General features: G+C 45.2%; 1 long non-coding RNA gene across 4 annotated transcripts; it reads left to right on the forward strand.

Annotated features, from left to right (window-relative positions):
• Positions 1 to 20092: 20092 nt before the first annotated feature.
• LOC117190559 lies at positions 20093 to 22122 on the forward strand. 4 transcript variants are annotated; one of them, XR_004473753.1, is made up of 4 exons: positions 20093 to 20530; positions 20607 to 20852; positions 21269 to 21306; positions 21920 to 22122. It is a non-coding gene; the product is annotated as an uncharacterized LOC117190559 (long non-coding RNA). The 4 variants fall into 4 exon arrangements; XR_004473754.1 differs by lacking the exon at positions 21269 to 21306; XR_004473752.1 differs by lacking the exon at positions 21920 to 22122 and having other exon boundaries at positions 21269 to 21731.
• The last annotated feature ends 1185 nt before the right edge of the window (positions 22123 to 23307 follow it).

Raw genomic sequence — 23307 nt, forward strand, 5'->3', positions numbered from 1 at the left:
CACTAATAACGGTCCAAATATTATCTTGGACGTTGACATGCAATGACTGCATCTTTCAAGAGGCGATGCAGTTACTGCACCGTCAAGTGGCCCGTGTGACACCAGCAGAAAGCTGTTACGCGCGGATCCCAGGCAAAACGCAGCCCTCCTCCCGCCCAACCGACCGAGGGGCGCTGCCGCATGACGCGCGGTGCGTAGCCGAACCAAACGCGAACATGCAAGAAAGATAGATATTAGACTAACATTCGAGGAAAATTAGCACTAAACTTACTAAGAAACTAAGCATGCAATCAAAAAACAAATACCACTACAGTTACTAATTAATAGAAAGGTGTGTAAGGATTAATAATTTAATAAGAGGAAGAGAATTAGTGTTGGATATAATATGGTAGAGGGAATTAAAATCCGAGCATAAGACCCTAAACGGTTCATGCAAGGAATAATTCGATCTACAAATTGGAAGGAACAACGGTATAAAATTTCTAGTCAGTCTAATAGGAATCGTGAAGTCTATGCGGCTCAACAGATCAGGGCTGTCTATGTCACCCCTGATCAAGTTGTGCATAAATATCACACCAAGCATTTTTCTACGGTTAACTAAGGATGGGAGGTTTACTAATAGTAGTCTACTAGAGTAAGATGGGAGTCTTACACCCGCATCCCAGTTAAGGCCCCGCAGAGCAAAGAGTAACGAGGGGGAACGTTGTGAGTTGCTGCGGACACCGCAACTCTACAGTTATAGCCGATACTAAGTCAGTATGGCTCTCCTCCAGCAGACGCCGCTAATATTAAACGACACGACAAGGAGTGCGTGCGAGAGAGGCAGAAAATCAGTCTGAGCGTGACGTCGGGTGCTGCGTAGCCAGTGCAAATTGATTTGTTCCTTTTGGCTATAAAAATGATCTGATCGAATCCAGATTCAGCAATCTGATATATATGATCATTATCTATGATTCTGCGTTTTTAGTTTTCTCGTATCCTCAATATTGTGGATGCAACAGATTTTCGTCCTTTGTGGGGGCGGAAGGGGTGGGGCGAAATTTTGAGATATACGTTTTAAAGTGAGATCTAACAGGAGTGCGGATACCAAATTTGGTTACTCTAGCCTTAATAGTCTTTGAGATTTGTACATATCCCCAGATTTTCATCCTTTGCGGGGGCGGAAGGGGGTGTGGCGAAATTTTGAAACAAACTCGTCTCGGTCCGATATATTAGGAGTGTGGATACCAAATTTGGTTGCTCTAGCTTTTATAGTCTCTGAGATCTAGGCGCTAATGTTTTACTCTAAGCAAAGCCGCCTATGCTACGTGTGTGTTAGAGAGAGACAGGGCGAGAAAAAATGAAATTGTTTTCTTGATGCTGGCTATAATAATTATACGATCTGGTTCAGATTTTGCACTTTAGAAGATATAGTCATCTTCTACGATTCTGCGTTTTTAGTTTTCTCGTATCGTCGAAATTGTGGATGCCACAGATTTTCGCCCTTTGTGGGGGCGGAAGTGGGCGGGGCAAAGTTTTGAAATATTCTTGTAGCAGTGACATATCACAGAAGTCTGGACCCAAAACATCGTTGCTCTAGCTCTTATAGTCTTTGAGCACTAGGCGCTGAAGGGGACGGACAGACGGACAGACGGACGGACGGACGGACGGACAGACGGACAGACAGACATGGCTCAATCAACTCGGCTATTGATGCTGATCAAGAATTTATATACTTTATGGGGTCGGAAACGATTCCTTTTGGACGTTACACACATCCACTTTTACCACAAATCTAATATACCCCAATACTCATTTTGAGTATCGGGTATAATAAAAAGTTTTTCTGTACTGATTCTATACGGTCCTGGTGTACTTTGTACTGAGGGCACCATACACAGGAGCCGTATTCTAAGATCGGACGAACAAGCGAGGTATAGAGAGTCTTTGTTATATAGGGGTCGTCAAATTCCTTTGACCACCTCTTTATAAACCCAAGCACGCCCATGGCCTTATTTACCATGGTAGAAATGTGTTCGGAAAACTTTAACTTGGGGTCTAACATAACACCCAGATCATCCACCAGGGTAATTCTCTCAAGAGAACCACCAAATAGGGTGTAGGGAGCCAACAAAGGGCTAGAACGATGAAATGTCATAACTTTGCATTTCGAGGCATTAAGGTTTAACAGGTTTGCACAACACCATGACTGAAAGCTATTGAGATCGGATTGCAAGCGAGAATGAAATGAAATGTCCTTGTACTGGACACAGAGTTTAACATCATCCGCATACATAAGTACTCGAGAGTATGTTAATACTGAAGGCAAGTCATTAATAAAGAGTGTGAAGAGTAAGGGGCCTAGATGGCTGTCCTGTGGTACTCCCGAAGAAACCTTTACTGGTAAAGAGAGGGAGTTTTTGAAGAGGACTCTTTGAGACCTAGAACAAAGATAGCTAGAAATCCATCTCAGGAGGCGGAAACCCTAAAAGGTCAAGTTTATGTGCTAAAAGGGAATGGTTTACAGAGTCGAATGCTTTACTAAAGTCGGTGTAAATAACATCCGTCTGTAAGTTACCTTGAAAGCCTTTAATAATGAAAGAGGTAAACTCTAACAAGTTCGTGGTGGTTGATCGCCGCCTTATAAGTCCATGCTGAGTTAGAGATATAAGTGACTTGCAGAGATGTTGCAAGTGCGGAGTTAAAACCTTCTCAAACATTTTAGGAATAGCGGATAACTTTGCTATACCTCTATAATTTTTTGCATCAGACTTGCTACATTTTTTATGGAGAGGAATTATAAACGATTCCTTCCAGATTGGGGGAAGCAAGAGGAATCAATGGACAGGGTGAATAGTTTAAGCAATGGTCCACACAGAGCCTCGGCGCAGTACCTGAGTACACAACCTGGAACCCCGTCTGGACCCGGTGAAAACACCGGCTTAACTAGTCGAAGATCATGAAGTAGGGAATATTCATTTAACAAGGGACTGAAAATGCCGTTCGACCTCGATAATCCGTATGGGTACGGTTGAGCAGAGTAGCGTTCATCAGAATAGGTGGTTTGGAAAAACTGGGCAAAAAGATCGGCAATTGCCTGATCATTATTTGCCGACGTATTACAAAATGATAGCGAGGATGGGTGTGCGGACGTTCTACGCTTACTGTTTACGAAGCAGTAAAACTGTTTAGGGTCCTGAGAAAAACGTATCCTGCAACGAGATAGGTAGTTCTTATAGCATTGAGCATTAAGAACTGAAAAGTTTGACCGAGCTATTACATAACGAGAGTAAGAAGTAGGAGAGCCCACTTCTTGAAATTTTTTATAAAGTCTTGATTTTAAGTTTTTTTTTGGTAAACCAAGGGGGTTTTCCAGATCTAATCGGACAAGAAAGCGGGACACAAGAATCAAAAAATGTGCCAAGAGCATTGTAAAAAATGTTTGTGCCTTTTGTGACATCAGTGCACAAGTACAAAGCGGACCAATCAAAATCCCTAATTAGGTTATTAAGCTTCGCAAACTCGGCTTTACGAAAGCAGCGGACACGTTCAGGTAGTCTACTCGACCGATCCAATACAGTTGGTCCTATATCTAGCGACACCTCGAAAGTAGGGTGGTAGGCGTCTTCAGGTATTGTGAGCGGAAGGGCTCGGGTTAACAACACTATGGTCGGATCCGATACAAAGCATAGATCAAGCAATCGACCCAAGGAATTTTTCACATGATTGACTTGAGACAGGGACAGATCAAGCAAGCCGTCAACAAAGTCATGTCGTGACATGGGCACTAGGATACTAGACTCGTTTACCGAAGACCAAACAGTTCCTGGCAAGTTGAAGTCACCAAGAACTATCATACGATCTTTATCAGATAGCAAGGAAGAAACAGCGGTTAAAGCGGACAAGTGCTGCTCATAAATTGAAATATCCGAAGAAGGTGGGATATACGAGCAAGTAATGAATATAGCAAAAGCGGGAAGAATCAGTTTTACACACAGGAATTCCAGTTCCTGTTGAACTTGGACTGTGAAGTATTCTGACGTGAAGTAAGAGTCCACTGCAATTAGAACCCCTCCTGCACGTCGAGACGAACGGTACTTTCTAAAAGTTGTGTACCGACCTGCCAAAACCTCGGAACTAAGAATGTCCGGCTTTAACCAGGTTTCAGTAAACACAATAACGTGGGAAGCAAATGCAACACTATCCCAGAAAAGAATGCTGAGCTTACTACGCAAGCCTCTTACATTCTGATAGGTTACTAAAAGAGAAGTTAGTTTTTTGGAAAGGTGGAAGCAAGACGGGAAGTTGAGGAAGAGGAAGTTGAGGTTGGGGGTGGCACACTGGAAAGATTTGGAAGGGATATGGGAGGCCTATTCTTCTTCTTAGCCTTAAACTCCTTCACCACCAAATGCTCCGGCCAAAATTTGGCGGAGCAAATGGTGTCAAATTGAGTTGGGGAGATGCTTATCTTAAACGAGGCTATCTCCCTGGCATAAGAAAAGTTAAATTTCTTCACCTTTAAACCCACGGCTTTTCTTTTGCTTTGAATAAAAGCAATTACATCATTAGATGTGAGGGCAGGGGCTAGCCGTGAAACTAAAACTTGTCGTTTTGGTGGGACTCCCACCAGTGGTTTAGTCACCACAGGTCTAGTACCTGTGGTGGCAATATCCGGAGGTCCGGAACGTCTATTTACTGGTGGGATCGGGATGGACGGGGCAACTAGCGAACTTGCGGACACCACGGACACGGACGCTGCAGACGTACTTGGCTGCACATTCTCCGGCTGCACTCCGGCTCTTGGCTGCACATTACAATCGTAATGCATCATCATAGTCCATAGGGCTCCTGTTACAGTAGGCTGTACACGCCCCCTCGTGAATGCATCACCAGTAACTAGAGTAACTATGGTAAATATAAAACTTCCTTAAGTACATTGATTTACGATCCATGGCTGTAGTAGTGGCTATAAAAACGATATTATTACACACCGCGCATCCATCATCCATTGATTTACGCACTCTGAACTGCTAAATGGCATTTTGGGCTTCAGCTCGAGACCGGGCAAAGCTTGTAAATTAATAAAAAAATCAGTATAAATACATAAATCAATTACCCTCCTCAATAGGAGTCTCGCCTCCGATACCCCTTCCCTCTGTCCATCTGTAAGGCTGCACTCTTCAGCGGCAGCTTTGGCGCCGGGCAATTACTTTGCCGGGAGCCCCACAGGCCGCAGCGAGCACGGTGAAGGGGCCCAGGGACTATGAAGAAGAAGGATACGAAGGACTGAAGCGATAAAAACGGCTACATGGCGTTCAAAGTGCACAAAATGGCGGTAATTCGCGCTTTGTTGCTGCGCGGCCAGAACGCTTCAATGAGTGGGTGGCGGTGTGGCGACTGCACAACTACAAATACAGCTACAGCATAAACTACAACTACGACCATAACCACAAGAGTAAAGGAAACGGGAATGACAGAGTCCTTTTCAGCGTCGGTGGTTTAGATACCCTAGAAAATGTATTTCTACTGCTGCTCATTTAAGTACATATTTACATAGAAAAGTTTAGCATCAAATGTCTGATTGAATTATCTTCAGAAACATAGAAGTTTCTCCAACAAAGACTCTTTTTTCAATAGACAGGTTCTATTTGATCTATGTTACGGAACAATTCGATACCATGGGAAGGGTAATCAACCCAAGAGAGAGCAAGGAAAAGGCAAACAAGAAGGCTGCTAATAGGAGCGCGGGCGATGCAAGCGCTGCACTTGCCGAAGAAAATATATTGTTCAGCTTAATTTCCTCTCCTCGGCAGCCCCCACATCTCGTGCATCCTCTCATTTTCTTTGCTGGGCTAAGTTTTCGCTGGACCAAAGAGAGTGGAGGAAAAGCGTGAATTGTTCAGAAAATGTGATGCAAGGATGTCTTTTCCTCGCTCTCCTCCGCAACTCTTCCCCGCTGCGGTATGTCATTAATGATTAATGATGCCAATGCAATTAGGTACTTTTGCCCCATTGCCCGTAACACTGATGGAGGGTGTGACCAGGAACCAGGAGTTAGTTAAAGTTAGCATTAAGTTCCCCCTATTCTCTGGGATTCCATCATTATCTGCCATAAGTTCCCTCATAACTTTCCCCACGAATTATTACGCTACAGATAGCAGGGTACAGAACACAATTTCATTAAATATTGCTAATCAAATAATGTTACCAAAGGGACCTATGTATGCCCTGCTACCAGTTGCAAACATTAACCACACATGAAAATAAAACTTCAGCAACAGACAGAACTTTTTCCACTGGCCCGTAAAGTGCGTGTGGTGTGTGTCCGGCAAATGGAAAAGTAACTTTTTTCCACCAGACCATCAAAATTATGAAGTACCATATGTTGAGCTGTGGTGAGGCATCCTTTTGAGTGATCTTGTTGCCCACCGCACTCGGAAATCAACCTGAGTGCCGACCACTTGCTGCATTCGTAATGAAAGAGGTACACCGAGAGCCACTCCAGCATGTTGTTTTCCTGGGTTTTGGATTATGTATTATTCGTGTGCCGGAATGCTCCATTCTCTGTTCATCGTAGGATCTTGAAGCTCCTGGCTCCGATAGATGCTTTCCAACACCTACTTGCCAGCTAGCACTGCCTCCTCTGAAAGCACACAACTTTCTGGATCTGTTCCGAGAGCTCTTCTGAGTTAGCATCCTCTCAATTTTTCAATTACTTGGGCCTCTGCAAAAGTAATGACCGAAACTGAGGCAGAAACAGAACAGAAACAGTAACGCCAACTGGCAGCTGGACAATGGAACATTATGTGCTTAATTTTATTTCCGTTTAGGTGCCGTTGCCGTTGCCGTTCCGAATGCCATTCCGTTGGAGAAGAGGCAGCGAAGGAGAGAAGTCCAGGGTCCATCGTCCATACTGCGAAACAATGAAGCGCTTGGGTAACGGTAAATTTCATTTTAAAAGCATTTTCATTTACATTTTGTCCATTTGATTTTGCCATTGAAATTTCGAGAGCAAGAAACTTTTCTCCGTGCAGCCCGGCAGCAGAGGTAGGAATTTTATTGTTTTACCATTGTTACAGGTGTGCCTGCGCTGTGTGTGTTTTTTTTTTTTTTATACCCGATACTCAAAATGAGTATTGGGGTATATTAGATTTGTGGTAAAAGTGGATGTGTGTAACGTCCAGAAGGAATCGTTTCCGACCCCATAAAGTATATATATTCTTGATCAGCATCAATAGCCGAGTCGATTGAGCCCTGTCTGTCTGTCCGTCTGTCCGTCCGTCCGTCCGTCCGTCCGTCCGTCCGTCCCCTTCAGCGCCTAGTGCTCAAAGACTATAAGATCTAGAGCAACGATGTTTTGGATCCAGACTTCTGTGATATGTCACTGCTACAAAAATATTTCAAAACTTCGCCCCGCCCACTTCCGCCCCCACAAAGGACGAAAAATCTGTGGCATCCACATTTTTAAAGATACGCTAAAACCAAAAACGCAGAATCGTAGAGGATGACTATATGTTCTAGAGTGTAAAATCTCAACCAGATCGTATAATGATTATAGCCAGAATCAAGAAAACAATTTCATTCTTTCTCGCTCTGTCTCTCTCTAACACACAGGTTTCATGGTCGGCTTTGCCAATTGCAAAATATGAGTTCAAGGATCTCAGAACCTATAAGAGCCAGAGCAACCAAATTTGGTATCCACACTCCTGTGATATCGGACCTTGACCGTTTCGTGTCTAAATTTCGCCACACCCCCTTCCGCCCCCTCAAAGGACGAAAATCTGGGGCATCCACAAATCTCAGAGACTATTAAGGCTAGAGTAACCAAATTTGGTATCCGCACTTCTGTTAGATCCCACTATAAAACGTATATCTCAGAATTTCGCCCCACCCTTTTCCGCTCCCACAAAGGACGAAAATCTGTTGCATCCACAATATTGCACATTCGAGAAAACTAAAAACGCAGAATCATAGATAATGACCATATCTATCAGATTGCTGAATCTCAATCAGATCGGATCATTTTTGTAGCCAAAAGCAAGAAATCAATTTTCAGTGGCTACGCAGCGCCCGACGTCACGCTCAGACTGATTTTCTGTCTCTCTCGCACGCACTCTTTGTCGTGTGGTTCAATATTAGCGGCGTCTGCCGCAGGAGAGCCATACTGACTTAGTATCGGGTATAACTGTAGAGTTGCGGTGTCCGCAGCAACTCCCAACGTTCCCCCTCGTTTTAAATTCCATTTAATTGCTTGTGTTCGGGCCAGCCGCTGAAGAATAACCGTAACTTTAACATTATTATTGTATGAGCAGAGAGAGCCGCCTATGTTGTAAAACGTTGACGTTCTGCAGAGCTGCTGCGCTCTCCCGCTAAAGGGGCTCTCTGCCGCCGCCCCTTCGGCAACTACTTTGATGTGCTGCCGCCACTTCGGCAATCACTTTGATCTAATGCCGTCGTCTATAGTTTAGTTCTATGCTAACCCCTCTGCGCATTGGTTGCATATCGATCTCGCATAAGGTTTATCTGGCAATAGCAAGCAATCGGCTTCCGCTAAGCCACCAAGATTAAATACGAATTATAAAGTTTAACCCGAAATCACTTTTCATTTTTGAAACACATAGGTGCCAAAAAAGCTTGGCATCTCAAACATTGGTGACCCCGACGTGATATAAAACCATTGCTTAATCGCGTTCCGTTAAAACACTTATTATTTATACAATATTTTGTTGTTGGGTAGTTTAACTACCAACAAATACATTTGGGTGCACGTTGAAAAACAGTTTAAAGTGCAAATTCAGTGAGAGTGCGGCTGGAATATTTATAGACAAATTCCGGTACTTTAAGCGTCGAATCTCTCATTCTCTGCGCAGCTGCAGCCGCGTTTCTTGACTTTTCGTGTCTTGCATTCTCGCTCTCGCGTCTATACATCGTCGCTTAAGCGGTATTTCATTTTCCGTTGTTGTGTCGAATTGCACAACGGTTAACATGGACAACGATCCGAATACAGGCGCGGGCGGAAATATTGTGGTGGCTGATTCCAGACTGAGTCTGTATAAGCGTAAAAGTCAGTCTTTATATGATCGATTGCACAGGCTTGGCGAATCCTTCGCGGGGTGCGCCTTGATATGTTGGCAGAAATTCGAGAGGAATTTAATAAGGCCCATAATGAGTTGGAGGCTCTCGATCAAAACGAGATTGGGAGTGAGCTGCGCGAAATCTTCGATACTCTTTTCATATCGTTGAAAGCTGAGTTGCTGGCTGCTGTTGAAGTAAGCCAGTCACACGCCGCTGCCCATCCTACGACTCTGCCAAGCCATTCCGGACATAGTACCATCATCATGGCTCACAAGCAGCGACTTCCTGAGCTGAAGGTGCCTAAGTTTTCTGGTGGATACGTCGAGTTCTCGGATTTTATGACAATGTTCAAATCGGTGATTGAAGCGGATGCGGATCTCAGTGACATCGAGAAATTCCAGCACCTTCGCTCTTGCCTCGCTGATGCGGCTTTGGATTCGGTTCGATCGTTAGAGCTCTCCAGTGCCAATTATCGTGCGGCTCTGGATATACTTAATGAACGCTTTAATAACAAAAGACTTGTTTTCCAGGCACACATCAAGAAGATTCTTGGGCTAAAGAGGGTAGACTCGGCTTCTGCTAAAAGGCTTCGGGAGTTTTCGGATGCAGTCAATTTACACATGCGAGCGTTGCAGACATTGGGAACTGCTGAGGAGATTTCAGGATTCATGGTCATCAACATGCTGCTTCAGAAGTTGGATTCGAAGACGCAAACCAAATGGGAGGAGCACACATCGTCGGATGCTATACCTACCGCAGAGGAATTCTTCGAATTCTTGCAGCAACGCTGCCAGAAAATGGAGCGGTTGGAATATGCTACAGCGACACACGCTAGTAGCGATCAGGTGGGAAAAAACCATTCCTATACGCAGGTTAAGAAAACGTTTGTATGCGTCTTTTGCCACTCAGCGGGCCATGGAATATACTCGTGCAAGATATTCGGAAATCTCTCACCGTTGCTGCGCCACAAAGAAGTGAAGAAGCTTTCCCTATGCTTCAATTGCCTAAAGCCGGGGCACCGGACCCGCGCGTGCAATAGTGGAAAATGTCGAGTATGCGGCGGTAGGCATCATAGTTTTTTGCACTTCGATAGTATACAGCCCACAACACAAGGCTGCCCAGGTATTACTCCTCCCGATCTGGCCGTTCAACCGGACACTCTTTCCGTTGCTCAAAATTCTGCTAGCAGCTCATCTCTACCTTCGTCTACCTCTCTTGCTGCCCAAGGTCTTCACTCTGATGTCGTGCTTCTGGCTACAGCCGTGGTTCTCGTAAAGAATCGGTCTGGCGTTTTAGTTCCTTGTCGTGCCATCTCAGATTCAGGATCGCAGCTGCATCTCGTCACATCCAGGTTCGCCCAGCAGCTTCAGCTTAGGAGAACTCAATCGTCTGCACTTGTGTCTGGGCTGGGCGATACCAGCGTTTCTACCATAAGCATTTGTATGCATTCTCGCACCTCTGCTTACACAACTACACTTACTGCTCTCATCGCCCCCACGATTACCGATTCTCAACCAAGTATGACAGTAAATGTATCCGATTGGCGTATTCCATCTAACATTCAGCTCGCTGATCCTGCATTTTTCAATCCTCAACGGGTTGATCTTCTCATTGGTGCGAGCGTTTTTTATGATCTCCTCTGCGTAGGGCAAATCAAACTCACCGATGGACTGCCTCTTCTGCAGAAGACCCGGCTTGGGTGGATCGTATCTGGCGGTGGACAGAAGGTATCAAGCTCGGCGTTTTTGGCTACGCACAATTGTCCAGATTCGATAGCTGAGATGGAAGCAAGGTTGGATAAAACTCTTAGTATGTTTTGGGAAGTCGAGAATTGTGTGGAGGCTGGGTTGAATACCAAAGAAGAAGACGATTGTGAAGCACATTTCGTAAGCCAACTTTCACGGTTGCCATCCGGGGAGTATGCAGTTCGTCTGCCGCTAAATAACAATACTGATCGTTTAGGAGAATCTTATGCTCAGGCTTATCGACGGTTCATCAGTCTGGAGCGAAAACTGGTGCGTAATCCTACACTCAAGGAGCGGTATTCCGCCTTTATGAGGGAGTACATTATTTGCATCATATGCACCAAGTCAACCCTGATTCCCGTAGTCTCTGCAAATATTTCTTGCCTCATCACTGTGTCCTAAAGGAGGACAGTACGACGACAAAACTCCGTGTCGTTTTCGACGGATCCGCAACTACATCAACTGGATATTCTCTAAATGATGTGATGATGACAGGCCCTGTTATTCAACCTGCATTGTTTAACATATTGATTCGCTTTCGAACATATCCAGTCGCTCTCACTGGGGACATTTGTAAAATGTACCGCTGCGTACGAGTGTCTCCACCCGACAATTTGTATCAGTGCATCCTATGGCGAGATTCCATCGAGTCCGAGGTTTACATTAGACACTGTCACATACGGGACGAGGGCTGCATCATTTTTAGCGGTCCGCGCAATGCACCAGATGGCCATCGACGAGGGTGAGTCCTACCCTCTTGGCTCAGCTGCTCTGCGGCAGGAGTTTTACGTGGATGACCTTATTTCGGGCGGTAATTCGGTCGCACAGGTCATTGACAAGATGCACCAAACATCAGCTTAACTGTCCCGTGGTAATTTTAGACTTAGGAAATGGTGCTCCAGTCACCAGGAAGTACTTGAGGGAACCCCTGAAGATGACATAGAGAAGTTCCTAAAGTTTAATGATGGAAGCGACATTGCCAAAACTCTCGGCTTAGCGTAGGACCCTGCTTCGGACCAGCTGCTTTTTGCCTTGTCCGCACTGGACACAAACTCAAAGACATCAAAGCGGTCGGTTTTATCTACGATTGCGCGGTTCTACGACCCTCTTGGATTGATAAATCCAGTCATTGTCAGGTGCAAAATCTTCCTTCAGCAGCTTTGGAGAGAAAATTTGGATTGGGATGAAAGCCTACCCTCAGCGTTGCATTCAACTTGGATGGACTTGAGAAATAGTTTGGCAAGCATTTCTCGGATTTCATTTCCTCGCTTGGTTCTTCGTTCTAGTGTGGCTACAGAAGTTCACGGATTCTGTGATGCCAGCTTAGAAGCATATGGCGCTTGCGTGTATGTCGTGTCCAGGGAAGCCCAGTCTTTGAGCCACGTTTTGTGCTCAAAGTCGCGAGTGGCGCCGCTAAAGACTATATCGATTCCTAAGCTGGAATTAAGTGGAGCCCATTTGCTTGCGAAAATCATGCAGAATGTAAAGGACATGGGAATCTTTACTGGTCGGTTCTATTGCTGGGCGGATTCGTCAACAGCATTATCTTGGATTAGGGACGAGCCAGCTAAATTTCCAAATTTCGTGGCAAATCGAGTGGCATCAATTCAGGAGTTGACGGTGTACGGTGAGGCTTGTAGCTGCTGTGAGGAGGCCTAGGGTTTTTGGGGTCCGCCGAAAATTAGGCACCGTCTAACGAGAGGCAAGACATACTCTCTTTAACAGTCGGCAAAGAGGGCCTGGGATCAAAGAGTGGGTCAGAGCCAGGTCAGACTTCCTCGTCGAAAGGAGAGCGAGTTCGAAGTCGAAGTCGGACAAGATAAACGGCTATAAATAGATGGCATTGGACGCCATTGCGGGATTCCAAGCCTGGTCGACAGCATTGGATTTTGTTCTCCAAGTGTCCTCTATAGTGTCAGCCGTAGTTGAATATTCAAAGAAAGAAAAAAGAGAAAAACCATATAAATACAATAACTAGTGAAAAGTAGCCAGGAAGTGAGACGGTGATTAGTGAAACCTCTTCGATACACCCTTTCGACGGGTCACCCGTTTGGGTAAGTTGTGGAATAAAAAAAAAAGACAGCCTAGCGAAAGAGTATAAAGGTGTTCTGTGGGTGCAAATTTCCATAGGTCTTAAATTGGAGGAGGCTCGTCTTCCACGACCGCCAGCTGAAATTCGTAGAAATTCGCCGGAGCTTTGGGTCGTCGCCTTGGAGCAGTTCGGCGAGCCAGAGAGGAGAGGCCAACTAGTGCCCGGCAGACGGCAGCCGCGTCGGCTTGTTCATCGCTCCGCGTATGCGTCCATACCCCGTGCGCATGGGAGGAGGCAAAGAAAAAAAAAGTGTTCTTCAGTGGCGACAAATAGTGGCAGATCGAGTTAGAAAATTTCTCATAGAAGGCCAGCCCCGCCCAAAATAACAATAACAAAAAAAAAAAGAATCAAATATAAGAAACAAATAACGGATCGTAGTCAGATGCTCTAAGCATCAATACCCGAGTTATTTTATTCTCCCTCTCATTTAGGCTTCTTTAGCTCTCTATCCCTATCTATCTCTCTCCACCTAACTTTGCGCTGCGGGCGAGCCCCCACATACCGGTGCCCGATAAGCGCCGCTAATCTGCACATAGGAATGCAAGACTGAGCGCAGAGGAATGTAAGGCGGCGTGAGGGACGGGAAGAAAAGAGACAGGCAATCACCGTTAAAATTAACTCGATCTGCCTGAGCCACTCGGTCGTCATCTCAATTTTTTTGTGTATGCGAATTGTGTGTGTTCTTTTTTTATACTTTTCAGGGGCCCAAATCGGAAGCGCTTCGTCGATGGAGGTTCCTGTAAGTCGTTCAATTGAATAAATAAAATATGTATATGAAAGTTCGAAAAATATATAAAAATATGAAAGTTCGCCACGGGAGCGCACCCAATTAGTGGGTTGAAAAGAGAGGGCATCAGAAAGTCACCTCTTGATTCTTTTCCCTACGCCTCTCGTACATTACACCTTCTCTTTTGGTGGATCGCTATGCCAGCAATTGCTCACATAAAATTTTCTTACATTTCTTTTCTTTTCACTCCTATTCAAATCATCTGTTCTCTCTCATATCTAGCCTAAGCTTCTTATTTATTTACAGTACTTTACGCAAATTATTTAAAATTAAGTCGTAGCCAATACTCGGGAAGGGCAAATGAGAACATTAAATTACTGGGGATCACTAATTTTAGTCATTAGAAATAAATAAACGTTTATAATGTCTGAGTAGAAGAAATAGTGTTTGATCTCCTGCAGCAAGCCCCTGTAGGTCTCGCATAATATAAGGGGTCTTGTAACAAATTATGTGGTATCGGGCACAGCAAGACCAAGGTAGGGTGGGCGAACATCACTCCTCATGAACAGCTGAGGAATTCTTTTCGTTGTCCGTTCACCAGTGCAGTTATTGTCTTTCGTTTTAGGTGTTGTGCTTTCCGTCCGGTTTCATATGGCTTATTGACACGCATTAAATGTAGAATAATAATAGGGTAGGCCTCAGCTTAGGAGCAAATAAACAAGAACACCACACTCGTGGCCGACGAGCCAGTAGCCGGAAAATTGACAGCGTGCCGCTTCAAGCTGAGAGGACCATCTCGCCTACATCGTGGTTGCACGTGACATTTATTATTATTTTTGGCGCCCAACGTGGGGCCCGACTGTTAGGTGGGAATTATTACAATTTGTACTTAGGGGTGTGGTTCACGAACAATGACCTAAAACAAACCTTCACTTTTAAAATTTTCCTTCCATCGACTGTTCGATGTCTTTATTGAAGACAAAGAAACGCAAATCATTTCCGCTTTCATTCAGTTCTCTTACGGATCTTTGGAACACCGATAGAAAACTAAGCCCCAGGGTATGTTTCCGGGCCACGATTCTAAGGGTTCTGAGTGAGTTTGACTTATTTCTGTACAAATAGCCTGATTGTCGTGATTAATAGGAATACTACTAGAATAGCTTTAAGAAGCTATCTGTTGTCCATGTCATTTCAGTCTGCGCTGTAAGTGCTACTCAACTTTATGCCTGAGGGACCAAGGGAAAACTGAACCGTCTTGGATTCACTGGTGATGCATTTAGCTTAAGTGCACTCCTGACCACGGATCATTTCATTAAGTGCCTCAGTTTGCTTTGTCTTATCTTTGTTTGGCAGTTTGGATCACTGCTTCTATAAGCGCTGTTGGACGCAGGTGCGCAGAATTTAGAATTACCACTGCCCACGGCCTAGGTGTTCTAACTTGCCAGAAAGTATTTTCCTCTTTAGCTGTACTTGGTGAAATAATTCGGACAATTAAGAGAGGCTCTGCAGGGAGCCAGGCTAGCTGGGAGATCAAACCATTAGAATTTTTTTGTATTATTTTTTTATTTGAAACTGTTGAGTTGAAAGTTTTTTGTTTAATTAATATTCAAATTTCATTTCACTTTTAAATTTCCTTATTACATATATATAAGAAAACATACATAACCTTTACGAGTTAAGCAGATAGTTTTTTTTAGTAAACACCTATAAGAAGAAAGATGGGCTTGGATCGGTCTGCTGATGAAGGGGCAAGCGCCTCAGCAATCTGTTGCAGGCTGTGCAAAGTCACAATGGCCCCCGAAGATGTTTATAGAACTCCTTGTCAGCATGAATTCCATAAAACATGCATGCGAACATACCTTAAGACACAAACAACCTGTCCAGTTTGCAATGCGGTTTGTAGTGCCCCAACGGCTGGTCAGCCTCCTCTGGTGCCTGGCAAGACTAGACAGCAGACAAAGTCAGTTCTCGCGGGAGGCAGTAAGCAATCCCAAGCAGGGTCGGAGGGTCAAGCGTCTATTTCAAGTCAAGCGTCTACTTCAAATCAAGCGGCTAATTCAAATCAAGTGTCTAGGGAGATCAGGGCGGCTATTAGGGGTATGCAGAATGAATTACTTATCCACCTGACGGAGAAGATGTCTCAAATGATAAGTACCACTGTAGAAGCTCGTCTAGCTTCTAATGCGCAAATTCCGCAGCCGTCAGTAGGGAGCCTGAATATGAACGCTTCTTTGGATCAATTGCTAGAAATTCCCGAGGGGAACCAGGGCGCAGTTTACACACCTCCACTCCGGACTTCGCTCTCTAGATCAGCAGCATCTGATTTAGCTCAGAGACCTGACAAGGTGGGTCATATAATGAATAATTGGAAGCTTCGCTTTTCGGGAGCCTCAGACTCCATAAGCGTGGATTCATTTATATACCGAGTAGAGGCCCTTACCCATCAAACGTTGGAAGGGAACTTTATGCTGTTGTGCAGCAATGCAAACACTCTGTTTGAAGGGAAAGCATCTGATTTTTATTGGAGGTATCACAAGACAGCTGGCTCAGTGCGGTGGATGGATCTGTGTGAAGCGTTGAGGAAGCAGTTCAGAGATTCCCGGACGGACGTAGACATTAGACAGAGGATTCGCGATAGGAAACAAAGAGAAAAAGAGACTTTCGAGGTATTTTTTGACGCAATCCAAAAGCTCACTGACAGGTTAGAGCAGCCTCTTTCTCATAAAACTTTGGTCGAGATCGTTCGCCGAAACTTGCGGCCGGAAATACAACATGAAATCCTGAATCAAAAAATAGACTCAATAGAAGCACTACGGGATATATGTCGGAGGCGAGAATGTTTTATGGAAGAGGTGCGTCGGACTCATGGCTATCAAAAACCTGCTCCATTTCGAAAGCAAATCTCGGAGCTAGTGGACGAAGCCTTGGGAGAGGATGCGGAAGAATTCTCGGAATCGGAGTTTGGGGAGGAGATAGCAGCTTTATCCTTGGTGTGTTGGAATTGTCGAAAAGAAGGGCACCGTTACCACGACTGCGTAGCTAAACGGAAAATATTCTGCTTTGGCTGCGGAGCGCCAAACACGTATAAGCCATCTTGCAAAAAATGTCAAAAAAACACCAAGGAGAACACGGCAGAGTCTCGTCGGCTGACCAGTGTTCCGCAGAGGGGGTCGGCGAAACAGGACTAGATGTAGCAAGTGGCGAAACGCAAGGAGAGCCTTCTCGGGATTTTGGGGAGGCGGAACCACCGATAGTGGGATGGCATATGAAGTTGATAGAGGGTAAGAAGTTAGAACCTCCAGTGGAAATTGTTAAGTCAAGGAGACTAACTAGAAATGCACGTAGGATCAAGGCCCATTTTAATTCTCTCAAATGTATTAATGAGATAAGGAAAAAGGAGGGAGATAAGAGGCCTTATGCCGAAGTCAAGTTACTGGATAGAACCGTAGTAGGATTGCTAGATACCGGCGCCGGAATGAGTTGCGTGGGTGGTCAATTGGCAAAGGAGGTAGTATGCAGTAAGAAACCATTTAAATTGGTGTCGTCCAATGCTTTTACGGCTGATGGAAAGAAGCATCAAATAGTAGGAAAGTTAACAACTAAGATAGAGTACCGTGGGGAGTCTAAAAACATAGAGCTATTCATAATTCCTAATTTAAGTCAAGATTTATATTTAGGTATTGATTTTTGGTCCCTTTTTGAATTATTACCGTCCGAATGGAAGATTTCCGAAATTTGCGAGAGTTCTGATGTTCATACACTTACGTCTGCTCAGGAGGCGGCGTTAAACCAGGTTATTTCCCTATTTCCATCCTTCGCTGTGTCGGGTCTGGGAAGAACAGATATGCTTTGTCATACCATCGATGTGGGGGATGCGAAGCCCGTAAAGCAGAGACATTTCTCAGTCTCACCGGCTGTTGAGAAATTGCTGTACGGGGAAGTTGATAGGATGCTGAGATTAGGGGTGATTGAGGAGTCAGGAAGCGCTTGGTCTTCTCCGGTGGTACTGGTCCAAAAGCCTGGGAAAGCTCGTCTTTGTCTGGACAGTCGAAAAGTAAACGCGGTGACAGAAAAAGATGCGTACCCGTTGCCCCAGATTGATGGCATCTTGAGTAGATTGCCCAAGGCAGAATATGTAACTAGCCTGGACTTGAAAGATGCATTTTGGCAAATACCTTTGGAGGTGGCGTCGAGAGACAAGACTGCGTTCACCATACCAGGGAGGCCGTTGTACCAATACAAGGTCATGCCGTTTGGTTTATGCAACGCCTCACAAACCATGTCCAGACTCATGGATAAGGTAATACCCGCCGCTCTCCGAAATCAAGTTTTTGTCTACTTAGATGACCTGCTGGTCATTTCAGACACATTTCCCTCGCATCTTGAGGTACTGCGTTCGGTGGCAGAACACATTCGTCACGCAGGGCTGACCATAAATATAGAGAAGAGCAGATTCTGTAGGAGATCCGTAAAATATCTAGGTCACGTAATTGGCGAAGGCGGCATTAAAACAGACCCGGAAAAGATTTCCGCCATTACTAAGTTTCCGCTCCCAAGAACTCTCCGAGCCCTAAGGAGCTTCCTTGGAATGGCCGGGTGGTATAGGAAATTTATACATGATTTTGCTTCACTATCCGCCCCTCTAACAGACTTGCTAAAACAAAAAAAAAAATTCGTCATGTCCCAGGATGGAATAGAGGCCTTTGAAAAATTGAAAGAAACGCTGTGCAAGGCGCCAGTTTTAAGAAGTCCTGACTTTGGAAAGCCCTTCTATATACATTGCGACGCGAGCAATACGGGAGTAGGGGGGGTACTAGTCCAAAAGACGGAAGAAGGGGATGAGATGCCGATAGCTTTCGTGTCTAAAAAGCTGAATAAAGCCCAGCGCAATTATACAGTGACCGAGCTAGAGTGCCTGGCGGCCTTAGTGTGCATTAAAAAGTTCAGAGCTTATGTCGAAGGTCATCAATTCACCGTGATAACGGATCATGCCTCACTGAAGTGGTTGATGTCCCAAAATGATCTGCACTCGAGGTTAGCTCGATGGGCACTAAAATTGCAAGGTTTCCGATTTAGCATCGAGCACCGAAGGGGAACCCAGAACATAGTCCCAGATGCATTGTCAAGGGTTCACCAGGATGAGATCGCAGCAATAGACAAGAGTAATGGGCTCCTGGTGGATCTAGATTCTCCTCACTTCAGAGCGGTAGGGTATCTTGAATTGGTGCAGCGGGTAAAGAGCAACCAGGAACGATTGCCAGACGTAAAAGTGGTCGACAACTTAGTTTACCGGAGAGCTGAGCATGCGAATGGCGACTTACTTCATGACTCGTTTGCTTGGAAATTATGGGTGCCTAAGGAATTGATCGGCGAGATCTTAAAACAGTCACATGATGATCCGTTAGCCTCGCATGGGGGTATTCACAAGACCTTGGAGCGCGTCCGTAGGTACTACTTTTGGCCAGGATTGGTTAACGATGTCAAAGCTTATGTGAACAATTGCAGTGAGTGTAAGACCACAAAGGCGCCAAACTTTACCTTGCGGCCACCCATGGGAAAGCCGGCCGAATCACAAAGATTCTTTCAGCGACTATACATTGATTTTCTTGGTCCATATCCTAGGTCACGAAGTGGTCACGTCGCTATTTTTATCGTGTTAGACCATTATTCTAAATTTGTTTTCCTCAAAGCCGTTAAGAAGCTGACAGCTGATGTAATTATCAAATACTTGCGGGAGGATCTCTTTCATACTTTCGGGGTGCCCGAAACCATAGTGTCCGACAATGGATCCCAATTCAGGGCTGAAAAATTCCAAAGCCTTTTAAAAAGCCACCGTATCTCACATACCTTGACAGCGGTACACGCGCCACAGGCAAATGCCTCCGAGAGAGTCAATCGCTCAGTGATTGCCGCCATCAGAGCGTATGTGCGTCCGGATCAAAAAGATTGGGACGAGAATTTAAGCAGCATTTGTTGCGCGCTGAGATCGTCCATCCACTCGGGAGTAGGCGCTACGCCATACTACATGGTGTTTGGTCAGCAGATGATCACTTCTGGTGGCACTTACTCTCTGCTGAGATCACTAGAGATGTTGGAAGACAGGGCGGCAGCTTTTACAAGAGAGGATTCCTTGGAGTTGGTCAGGAAGAAAGCACGTGAAGTAATGGATAAGCAAAATGCACGTAATGAAAAGCAGTATAATCTAAGATCAAGAGAGATAGTATACCAGGTTGGGCAGGAAGTTTATAGAAGGAATTTTAAACAAAGCAACTTCCAAGCTGGATACAACGCTAAGCTTGGGCACGCCTTCGTAAAGGCTAGAGTTCGGAGAAAGCTAGGAAATTCGCTTTATGAGTTGGAAGATTTGCAGGGCCGAAGCATTGGGAAATACCACGGGAAAGATATCCGCCAATAACAGCTACAAGCGGTTCATCCTTGTGAGCCTTCTGCACCCCAAGTCTGATCTTGGCAGGGGGAGTTGTACGGTGAGGCTTGTAGCTGCTGTGAGGAGGCCTAGGGTTTTTGGGGTCCGCCGAAAATTAGGCACCGTCTAACGAGAGGCAAGACAAACTCTCTTTAACAGTCGGCAAAGAGGGCCTGGGATCAAAGAGTGGGTCAGAGCCAGGTCAGACTTCCTCGTCGAAAGGAGAGCGAGTTCGAAGTCGAAGTCGGACAAGATAAACGGCTATAAATAGATGGCATTGGACGCCATTGCGGGATTCCAAGCCTGGTCGACAGCATTGGATTTTGTTCTCCAAGTGTCCTCTATAGTGTCAGCCGTAGTTGAATATTCAAAGAAAGAAAAAAGAGAAAAACCATATAAATACAATAACTAGTGAAAAGTAGCCAGGAAGTGAGACGGTGATTAGTGAAACCTCTTCGATACACCCTTTCGACGGGTCACCCGTTTGGGTAAGTTGTGGAATAAAAAAAAAAGACAGCCTAGCGAAAGAGTATAAAGGTGTTCTGTGGGTGCAAATTTCCATAGGTCTTAAATTGGAGGAGGCTCGTCTTCCACGACCGCCAGCTGAAATTCGTAGAAATTCGCCGGAGCTTTGGGTCGTCGCCTTGGAGCAGTTCGGCGAGCCAGAGAGGAGAGGCCAACTAGTGCCCGGCAGACGGCAGCCGCGTCGGCTTGTTCATCGCTCCGCGTATGCGTCCATACCCCGTGCGCATGGGAGGAGGCAAAGAAAAAAAAAGTGTTCTTCAGTGGCGACAAATAGTGGCAGATCGAGTTAGAAAATTTCTCATAGAAGGCCAGCCCCGCCCAAAATAACAATAACAAAAAAAAAAGAATCAAATATAAGAAACAAATAACGGATCGTAGTCAGATGCTCTAAGCATCAATACCCGAGTTATTTTATTCTCCCTCTCATTTAGGCTTCTTTAGCTCTCTATCCCTATCTATCTCTCTCCACCTAACTTTGCGCTGCGGGCGAGCCCCCACATACCGGTGCCCGATAAGCGCCGCTAATCTGCACATAGGAATGCAAGACTGAGCGCAGAGGAATGTAAGGCGGCGTGAGGGACGGGAAGAAAAGAGACAGGCAATCACCGTTAAAATTAACTCGATCTGCCTGAGCCACTCGGTCGTCATCTCAATTTTTTTGTGTATGCGAATTGTGTGTGTTCTTTTTTTATACTTTTCAGGGGCCCAAATCGGAAGCGCTTCGTCGATGGAGGTTCCTGTAAGTCGTTCAATTGAATAAATAAAATATGTATATGAAAGTTCGAAAAATATATAAAAATATGAAAGTTCGCCACGGGAGCGCACCCAATTAGTGGGTTGAAAAGAGAGGGCATCAGAAAGTCACCTCTTGATTCTTTTCCCTACGCCTCTCGTACATTACACCTTCTCTTTTGGTGGATCGCTATGCCAGCAATTGCTCACATAAAATTTTCTTACATTTCTTTTCTTTTCACTCCTATTCAAATCATCTGTTCTCTCTCATATCTAGCCTAAGCTTCTTATTTATTTACAGTACTTTACGCAAATTATTTAAAATTAAGTCGTAGCCAATACTCGGGAAGGGCAAATGAGAACATTAAATTACTGGGGATCACTAATTTTAGTCATTAGAAATAAATAAACGTTTATAATGTCTGAGTAGAAGAAATAGTGTTTAATCTCCTGCAGCAAGCCCCTGTAGGTCTCGCATAATATAAGGGGTCTTGTAACTAATTATGTGGTATCGGGCACAGCAAGACCAAGGTAGGGTGGGCTAACATCACTCCTCATGAACAGCTGAGGAATTCTTTTCTTTGTCTCTTCACCAGTGCAGTTATTGTCTTTCGTTTTAGGTGTTGTGCTTTCCGTCCGGTTTCATATGGCTTATTGACACGCATTAAATGTAGAATAATAATAGGGTAGGCCTCAGCTTAGGAGCAAATAAACAAGAACACCACACTCGTGGCCGACGAGCCAGTAGCCGGAAAATTGACAGCGTGCCGCTTCAAGCTGAGAGGACCATCTCGCCTACATCGTGGTTGCACGTGACAACGGCAGCCATGGAATGGCGCTATGTTCCCACATCGTTAAATCCTGCTGATATTCTCTCGAGAGGCTCGCTTCCCAACCATCTTATCCAGTCAGAGCTATGGTTTCACGGCCCATCCTTTTTGCTAGGCTCCAAGGATAAGTGGCCTGTATCTCCATCTAACAACATAGCAACTTTGGAGCTTCGCAAGAGAGGATTGCTAATCACGTCTCCACATGCCGATCTCACGTCCGGATGCAAATTTGCGAATTCATTCTTTCGCATGCAGCGCACATTCGCCTACATGCATAAATTTATACATCGTCTTAGGCATCCAGGACTCACCGTTTTTGATATTCGGCAAGGAACGCACCTTCTAATTCGACGCATTCAGCTGGCAAATTTGTGGATTGACATAAAGGAGATTCGGCGCAATGGTCAAGTCATGAAATCCAGTTCTATTAGTTCGCTCAACCCGTTCATCGATCATTCTGGACTACTTAGAGTTGGAGGTCGTCTTGGCAACTCATCGCTAGGATTTGACGCTTAGCACCCGCTCATTCTGCCAAAGGGACATTCCATTACCTTTGCGCTGATAAGATATTATCATGAAAGAAACCTCCATGCCGGACCTCGCGCCTTGCTATCCAAAATTCGGCTGGAATATTGGCCCATTGGAGGTGTTAAGGCAGTGTCAAGGATCGTCAGCAGATGTGTGAGATGCTTCAGGACTAGGCCGCGCATGGTCGAACACATCATGGGAGACCTACCTAAGGAACGTTTGGAAGGATCTCGAGCTTTTGAAGTCACTGGAGTAGATTACTGTGGACCTTTTTTCTACCGATCAGAAATCCGCACGAGGCCTCCGATCAAGTGCTACATTAGCGTATTCATCTGTTTCACTTCTAAGGCTATACACATGGAGCTCGTAAAGGATTTGACCACCGCATCGTTTCTAGGCGCACTAAAGCGTTTTACTTCCACTCGAGGAAGGCCAAGTCAAATTTGGTCGGACAATGCGACAAACTTCGTTGGGGCCAAGAACGAGCTTCTGGAGCTAAAGAAGCTTTGTCTGAGCGAACCGCATATGAAGGAGGTCCACGAACCCTGCTTGGCTGACTCGATCGACTGGCGTTTCATCCCACCTCGCTCTCCGCATTTTGGCGGGTTGTGGGAAGCGGCCGTGAAGACGGAAAAATATCACCTGTACCG

This window comes from Drosophila miranda (genome assembly GCF_003369915.1).
Source record: "Drosophila miranda strain MSH22 chromosome Y unlocalized genomic scaffold, D.miranda_PacBio2.1 Contig_Y1_pilon, whole genome shotgun sequence".
NCBI classification, from domain to species: Eukaryota; Metazoa; Arthropoda; class Insecta; order Diptera; family Drosophilidae; genus Drosophila; species Drosophila miranda.